Source organism: Aptenodytes forsteri, unplaced genomic scaffold (assembly GCF_000699145.1).
Source record: "Aptenodytes forsteri isolate BGI_AS27 unplaced genomic scaffold, ASM69914v1 Scaffold193, whole genome shotgun sequence".
In the NCBI taxonomy this organism is placed as follows: domain Eukaryota; kingdom Metazoa; phylum Chordata; class Aves; order Sphenisciformes; family Spheniscidae; genus Aptenodytes; species Aptenodytes forsteri.
In genome coordinates this window covers 8,829,733-8,838,783 of record NW_008795405.1, presented here as the reverse complement: position 1 = coordinate 8,838,783, position 9,051 = coordinate 8,829,733, and positions in this window count along the sequence as shown.

Here is a 9,051-nt window from a genome sequence, read left to right as displayed (position 1 = left end):
GTTGAGATCACAGGGTTTTACAGCTGAAAAGCCTGATGTGGGAGCGAGGAGGCGTGCTGTGTAGGACTAGAGAACTGTCCTGTGACTGTGTTCTCTTCTCTCTGGCAATTCAGTTGAGGTCCATATTCTGGCTCCTCTCTTACCTTAATGGGAGAAGGGAGTCCCAAAGGAGGTGCATCGGCTCCCAGTGTTCGACTGAATTACTGTTTACCTTTGGAAAAGATACAGAGAAACTCGGGGGGGCTGCATTCTTCACTGGAGTGAGGTAGAGTTACATCAACATATTTTAGCAGAGAATGAAATCCTAAATTGTACGCCAAATGGCACCAGGGATAAAATGACCAAAACAACGCTTTGTCCCATTTTCTTGGTGGCCGCAATTGATTTTCACTGAGATTTTGGCTCCCAAATCATCTAAAGATGTAGATAGGTGCAATCTGAGGTTTTCTAGGACCTGAAGGTGTCTGATCTCCTTTGTAGTCAGTGGAGCTATAGACACCCAAGTGCTCTTGGAAATCTTTTATCGTTTCACTATTACTATTACTACCATTTTTCCTTGAATCTGGCCCTAGGCATTTTTGCAAACATTACTCTCCCATGCTCCGGGATCAGAATAAAACTATCAAGAGAATGCATTTCCAGTTTCAGATGCAATGCAGTTTACTTCACTTCATGGAGAATGCAAACCCAGCTCCTTCAGGTATGTCACTACTGCCTGAATAGCTCATTGGCATATTTTATAGGAAATATTTTGAAACGTTTTCTTGACTTTGCCACCAAAAGAGCATTTGAACCATACATCCTCCTGATTGTAACAGAGTATCAGTGTTGACCGTCTGACCAGTTAAGTTTTAGTAGTGTTCTTCACAGCCCTCCAGTAATATATCAAACACTGTTATGCACATAATGCAGCACTGTGATCTAATTTAAATAATATCACTACTGCCTGAATAGCTCATTGGCATATTTTATAGGAAATATTTTGAAACGTTTTCTTGACTTTGCCACCAAAAGAGCATTTGAACCATACATCCTCCTGATTGTAACAGAGTATCAGTGTTGACCGTCTGACCAGTTAAGTTTTAGTAGTGTTCTTCACTCCAGTCCAGTAATATATCAAACACTGTTATGCACATAATGCAGCGATCTAATTTAAATAATACTTTTTTATTATTTATACTCCTCTATGTAATATACATCAACACTTTGCTATATAACCTAAGTGATAACCCTCTTCTTAGTTATCTGCCAAACTTTGAATTTCTGTTTGGTTTATATTGCAGTTAGCACAGTTACCAAGTTGTAATGATGTCTCTTTTCCTTTGAAATGGGATGTGTAAGTCAAACTATACATTTTGTGTTTCTGTTTTGAGCTGGAGTTTATAAGGATTTACACACAACATTCGGTGTTCTGTATAAATCTGCATACATTTGTGAATTCATCTGTTAATCCCCTTTTATTTAGAAAGTATTAATTGATGGTGGTTTATTAGGGGTTTTTCTTTTTGCATTTTTATTTTTAGTACTGGTTATTCTTGAATTAAGCAGAGACTTGTCAGCTGGGTTGCTTTATCTTTGATCATGTACGTGACCTTATAATTCTTCCACAGTTCAGCAAACAAGTACTAGCTTCACTGACCAAAAAAAGAAGTCTCAACCCAATGTGTCTATGGTGCTGTATTTTGCTGGTGTACATTTAAAACCAGAAATGATTTAAAGGTCACTTTTGAGTTGTTCTAATAAGTAGCCTTTCCTGGTTTTGGGAGTTTGGGTTTTGTTTTGTTTTAGCATTGAAACAAGGTATATTTATCTGAAGCTATATAATGGTTTTTCTACTGTATCACATTTCCTTTTGCAAAGGGGAAATCAACCTGATGTAACATCTTTTCACAGTCAACGGAAGGGGGTTTTGTTTCACTTTTTTATTTTCAGTTTATTTCATTGGGCTTCAGATCAGGCCAGCAGTTACAAGAGCTCATCATCTGAGGGTTTAAGGGATAAAAAACAACTTGTGCTGGCCCTCAGTGCTAGAAGGGATTTTGCCGGATGCTAAAATTACATGCTGGATTCTGGGATGGCTGATGTCTAGAAATGGGAATCTTTTTCATTGTTTACTCTGGCCTGAAATCCCAAGACTTTCTTTTTTCGTTCAGATGACATTGAACTTGAGTACATCTTTAAGTTGCTAGAGCATTGTACATTTCCTGAGTATGTGTGTGGGACAACAATTGAAAGTCATACCTGTATTTGATAACCAGTTCCATGCCTGCATCATTCACACTCACTACTTAAAACTGCCATGATGTAAAATGTTGGGGGGAATGATTTGTGTGTGTATGAAAAGCATTATGGACTTGTACATTTTTTTTATACTCTGATCTGTAATTTCTGAAATATTTTGTTTTACAGAAAAAAGTGATAAAGCAATCAAAAGACCAAGAGATTTAGTATCAATGCTTAAGGGTCACAGGACCTTAACTGGCCAATAAGTTAATTTAGTACAGTGATAAGCCAATTTTTTTTCCTGTACTTGGCGTCTGAAACTGCCAATTTCATCAATATTAAAATACAAACTGTGATGGGGAATGAACAGTGATGTTAAGTTGTATTTGTGTTTACCTAAATGAGCAGTCCGAAGGCAAGTGCAATCAGCTGATCTTTAGGAAATATGAAAATGTTGATTTAGAGGCATACTTGCATTTTACATTTTCTTGATGTGTAATCATATTGCCAAAGACAAACTATTTCATCAATTATTATTGTAAATAACACTTTCCCAAAACCTACCATAAAGTTTCTGTGATGTATTGTCTTCCAGTTGCAATAAAAATTACTGAGTTGCATCAATTGAACAATTGTAGTTGTGTGAATTTTGGCTTCAAAATACGCCGAGATATTAAGGAAGAACAACAGTGATTTTTTTACACATTAATTCTTTCATTATTAAATAGTTCTAGCCCCCGTGGGATGTTACCTGTATCTTCACTGCAGTAGATACCAGCTGACGTTAATTTGCTGTCACGTGCAAATGGCTGGACATACGAAATTGTTAAGTTAGGACCTGATCTTTCTTTCTTATCAGTTTTGCAGCCTGGAAACAAAGCTGATTTCATTGGGAATTGTATCTTTTTTTTTAAATTAGCAACAACCAGAAGGGATTCAGTAATAAGACATGTGTAACTGTATATATTACATCCCGAAAAATACGCTTTCTAATCTTGGCATCAACCCTCCCCAGGCTTTATTCTGGTTTCTGCAGCTCTAGAACTCTTAATTCTTTTGCCACATTATTCCTTCACCTTGCGGCATGAAGGGACTGTTTGCAGGAGGAAATCCTGTAGAGCCGAGAGTTTCAAAGCTAGTTGCCTAAACTGACTCAATCCATAGCCCCCTACGAGGTATCGTGCTTTTCAAATACTTGGAACCTCCCCTGGTCACCTTTGGGCTGCTGCAGGAATCAGTAATGCTCTTTGTTCACCGGTGCTAAAAAACAGCCCATTCAGGCTGTATAGGTCCAGCAATCCAACCTAAGTCTAGAGTTGAAGAAAACAGTGCAAAAGTCATCTCTTCAGAGAGTGAATAATAGAGGGTATAAAAAAATTGTACTTGCCTCATAGCTTTCTCCAATTAAAATTAAACTGAATAGTGAAATCTTATAATCAATCCCCAAACACTGTGGTTTGAAAGTGTTCTATGAACAGCCTTATGTATCCATAGATCATACTTTTAAAAGGATTGAGAAGAAAAAAAGCGCCCTTGTTCTTCTGTCAAACTAAAATCTTTTCCCCCACCTGGTTTGAGACACTGCTGAAGCAGGGGAGGATGGTTTCTCAGCTGTGTAATGAGAATGTATGGCTGCTGAAGCTGGAACTCCAGCTGACCCAGAGCTATAAAAGTGTCCCCCTCACTCGTCTCGACGCCACCCTGAGGGGTTGGTTGGTATTGGAGACCACTGCAGTAGGCATCTGAGGGACAAGATGGATGTAAACAGGTCCTGCGGGGAGTGGGGCAGAAGAAACGCATGTCCGAGATGACATACACAAAAGAGCACAAAAATGCCCAGCCCCAATATCCGACCAGGCAGTTGATACTTCAGTGTATTGCCTGAGAAAGTTTCAGTTCGTAATCTATCCTCGGCGTCCGCTGCCACTGCAATGGAACAAAGAAGAGAAAAAAAAACCTCGGCCAAGGAGACAAGATGAGAGGAGACTGGTGAGAAGGAAAAAGCACTTAATTATGCTCTGGACCGTCTTCCTCTAATGGATCCCCCCCTCCCGTCCCCTGCCAGTTAAGCAAGTACCATACACCACCGTCTGTGGATGGATCTGTAGCGACGTGTGTAGAGGAGCAGGGAGACACACAGACTCCACAGAAAATGTTTTAGCCTTTATATGCAAGCCAGCAAGCTTGCCAAGAGGCTGGTCTTGGGCTTCTTTCAGCGTAGGGCATTACATGAGGGCCTTAAACCATTTAGATCAGGCACACTATTTGAGATCTGTTTAATCCCAGTTGTGCTACAGGCTTTTTGTGCAACCTTGCAATTTGCCTGTCATGGGCAAAACAGTCTCAAGTTGCAAGTTTTACTTCATTGCCGATTAACACAGACTTCTGATAGCTCATTTGAGTATTTAGAAAGGACACAAAAAACCAACCACTTACATAAACACCTGTCCTACCTCCTCTCCAGCCTCAACGCCCTTATTTCCACCACGGGTTACACTCAGTTTGTCAAAATGCCTCTGGGCATTTTGGGCAGTGTAAGCAGTTGAAGTGATTTATGTACCAGCTCTTTCTGCTGCTCTTTGGTGCTTGCTGGTTGTCCCACTGCTTTGGGCATGCTCGGTTCCTCTGCTCCTCTTTCTTCAGGGGTGTCCCTGCCCCAGCATGGGTGGCCCACAGGCTGCAGTCCCTCAGGGGTGTCCCTGCTCCGCATGCATTGCAAAATGCCTCTGGGCATTTTGGGCAGTGTAAGCAGTTGAAGTGATTTATGTACCAGCTCTTTCTGCTGCTCTTTGGTGCTTGCTGGTTGTCCCACTGCTTTGGGCATGCTCGGTTCCTCTGCTCCTCTTTCTTCAGGGGTGTCCCTGCTCCAGCATGGGTGGCCCACAGGCTGCAGTCCCTCAGGGGTGTCCCTGCTCCAAGCATGCATTGCCTGCAGGCTGCAGTTGCTCCAGGGCATTCCTGCCCTGGCATGGCAGCAGTCCCTCAGGGGCACACAGACCCCTTTTGACATCAGGTGGGTCTCCAGCAGCCCTCCACTTGCTGGTTCCTTTATTAAATACAGCTGAGGAGGAGTACCCCCTGCTCCTCTGGCTGCCCACAGCGGTGGCATGCAGCGGGTTCCTCCCTGTTCTTGACCTCAGCTCTCAGCTGGCTGGAACCGGCTCCACACGTGTGGCGCTGCCACCCCCGTGCCGAAATCTGGTCCCTCCTCGCCACTGCAGCACCTCAGTCCCTCAGCACCTCAGCCATGGTGGTGGCAGTATTTGGCCCTGCCCTGGCCCTGAGAAACCCGGGGGGCAGGCACCATGGCTGCGCTCTGGGATGGAGCCCTTGGAGGCCACATGGGGCAGAGGGAGAGCACCAGCCTGCCCTCCTGGCTGAGACACCCACCCCTGGTACGGGCACCTACCCCAGGGCGGCTGTCTCTGTGCTCCCAGCCCCCGGCTTATCTCCCCTTTAGTAGTCCCCAGGTAAAGTGTGATGGTAGGGCTCCTGCCCCTCCTCACCATGTAGAAATAGATGTGGTTGAATAGGTGTGATTGTGTAAGTGTGTAATGCAGGGCATGCACAGGACTATGAACTTTTACATTGCAAATTTTGGCTACAGAAGTCCAAACAGCCCAGGGAGCACAGACAGGGTCCTTCCCACTGAGGCAGCAGAGCTACCGCGCGTCCCCACCCGGATGCCCCTGCAAGCTCCTCACTGATGCTGAGCTGCTGCATGGCCGGAGGCGTGAGGCTTTGGGACCCAAATAAGACCAAGCAAAGCAGACCTCACCTGGTCAGGGCACTCAGGAGAAACCATGGGTCCCCAGGCTCACCCGGCTTGTTTGCAGGAGCAGGTACCTAATGGGTGTCTTGCACAACATGGGTACACACAAAATGCCTAAGTCTGTATGGCCTCCATGTTAAATTCCTTTCTTTACACAACAACATCTGTTACTGTGGACTCCCCTGTAAAGAGGCTGCATTTGACCCTTCTGCTCGCGTGTGCACGCTGTCTGGTGAAGTTGCCTAGAAAGAAAGAAGAGAGTGTAAATAATGACAAAAGGCTTTGTTCTATGTACTGCAGATCCTGTATTATGCCAGGAAATCAAATACCAATGGTTTCTGTGGTGTCCACTTCTTAAAGAAATATTATAAAGGAATAAATCTTCAGCTTTAACACAGTGTGATGCTTTGACTGGGCACGTTCAATCCACATAAGATAATTAAAGAGTTTTTAAACTTCATTGTAAAATACAGATGATTAACAATGGTGAGAAACTCCTTGGAAAACACTCTATGGCAAACACCTGTCAGAATTAATAACAAACATACACTCTGCTTTTAATCTTACGCTGTTTGACATAATTTTGATTGCCTATAAATCTGCAGGTTTTGTTTATGTTTCTGTTTGCATTAGGATTGGTTGCTGCTTTATATTTGATCAGCAGTGCTGCTATTCACCGTGGTGTAAGAAATCAAATAATGATTGTGTATATACGGCAATCTAAGCATTACAGTTCAGGAGACTGTAAACACAAAATTGTGGAATCTCTGCTTATCATCATAAGCGATGTTCTCTCCAGGTCTTTAATGACAATCAATTTCTAGAGGCTTTTCCCAAATAACTGTCACTGAAAACAACAGCATCTTTTTTGGTAGCTTGGTCCTGAAATGCAGTATCTTCCTGCTGCTGAGACACAACTTCTTGTTATCTGTCTGTTTTCAATCAGTTAGACAATATAAAAAGCGCAGACATTTTTCTTCTCCTGCTTTTTTAGATGAATGTTAGTACATCAAAAAATAGGAGGAAAACACTTTTGCTAGATGCACCTTAGGAGTCAGAAGCTGTGCATTAGGGACACCCTCTAACTCAGCTGCGTACTGTTGGATGACGCAGCAGATTCCTCCTGAGCCGACATTTCCATAAGTACACACCCAGTCTTAAAAAACAAATGGCTTATTGGCAAAATACAAAAGAAAAAGTAGGATGAGTTAGAATGACAACGAAGAGGTTGATGACATAACTGCTTTGCCCTTAATTAGGACAGGCAAAAAGAGAGCCTTAAAATAACACAGGCTCCCCTCATTCCTTTACAGCTTTGTTTTCGCATCTCTAAAACATGCATCAGTCTGTGATGCAGGGACCTGATTTTAATCATCATCTTACATAATCTCTGCAATCATAGTAAAGAGCAGTGCTGTTCAGTGATTTTAAAAATAGCTTTATTCTGCTATCAGCATACTAATTAATACACTTGCTTATTCCAATCTAGTTCATTCACCATCTCAGTTACAGAAGCCACGCTACCTGGGGTGTAATCAAATACAACTGCCTTTGCATAGTACAGTCTTGTAAGAAGCAGATCATCAGTCGGGGGAGAGACCCAGCTCTATCTCCTCCTGGCACAGCAGTGGGGAGGAGCTGTGCCCGCAGCAAGACCTAGCTGGTGATCCACCATGCAAAAAAAATGGATTTGCAGAATATTGTCTAAAAGGCTGCAAACAGCATTCAGTCAGCCATTTTGAATTGCTGAGCTTTCCAAGCAAGGGGGGGGGGGGGGAAGGCAAGGCAAGGCAAGGCAAGGCAAGGCAAGGCAAGGGAAAGGTCCTGCTGGCTGCCGAGGAGGAAAAGGCGATAACATGAAAGGTTCCTGATGCTGCCTGAGGCATCCAGGAGCCATGGGGAAAGGACTGGGTGAGAAGCCCTGTCAGAAGTGAGTGCTTGGCATCTGACGTAGGAAGCCAACATGGCTTTGTCTCTGCTAGCCCTTTTGTTTCTGAGGGACTTCTTCCTCACCACTTTTTAAAGCATTTTGCCTACTCTGAAGCATCGTGGCTGCCTGTTCTGTGCCACCACTGCCACGATCCTGGCACTGCAGCTGCTCCTGGCCATCCGGGGCCTAGCTGCCTTGTGTGACTTCCTCACCCAGGTACCAAAGTTAAATGATATTAAAAAACTGCTTGGAGGGCTTCCCTGAACCCCAGTTAGGCTAAACGCCGTTACCTCCAGTGGGCTGGATGGAGACTGATGAATGCTGATGTGAGTGAGAACAAAATCACAGCCTTGAAATTATTCCACTTGTTAAATGACTTTGAAGAGAATTACCAACCCATTCCCGGGTATCGCGTCAGGATACATCTCTGCTGCTGAAAAGTCATGTCTCCAGCCTCCTTTCTTCTTCCTCACTACCCTGTTTTGCTTCGCTTCAGGCAATTGAACCCTATCCTAGGTGGTGGCAGGCTGACTGCCTCAAACACGAGATCTGGGTACTAACTACCTTTTGCCATTTTTTTAATCTCTGTTTTTACAGCTATTTGCAAAGAGAGCCCTCTGACTTAACGCAACCTCTGACCTCTTAGAAAGGTCTCACCTTACACAGGCATTGTGTTTGCTTTAGTAAGCTGGAGTGTAAACAAATGTGAAAACAGGGACCGCTTAAATGTGGTGAACGGGAAGCCTAATTGCTCCAGCATTTCGTGCTCCCACGCAGACAGTAGCTGTTTGCTTGCCCTGCTGCTTTACCACTCCCTTCAAATGAGGCTGCAGTAAAATTAATAGGCTGTGACAATGTATCTAACTGGAAGCAAATCAGTCAACTCCATCACATTGGTAATATCATCTCCATCAACAGTGGTGTTTACAGCGACTGGAGGGATCATACAGGGACCCCAGTCTATAGGACAAATCACTGCTCAAGAAGTAAGGACTGGGCATAGCCAAGTAGCCATGAGTCGCTGGGCTTCAAAGATTACATTGGGTGGCCTGTTTTAGGGTTAAGCAGCAGTGGCAAAAAAAATGGATTAATTATTTCCAAGAGTTGGGAGACTTTATTTTTTTTT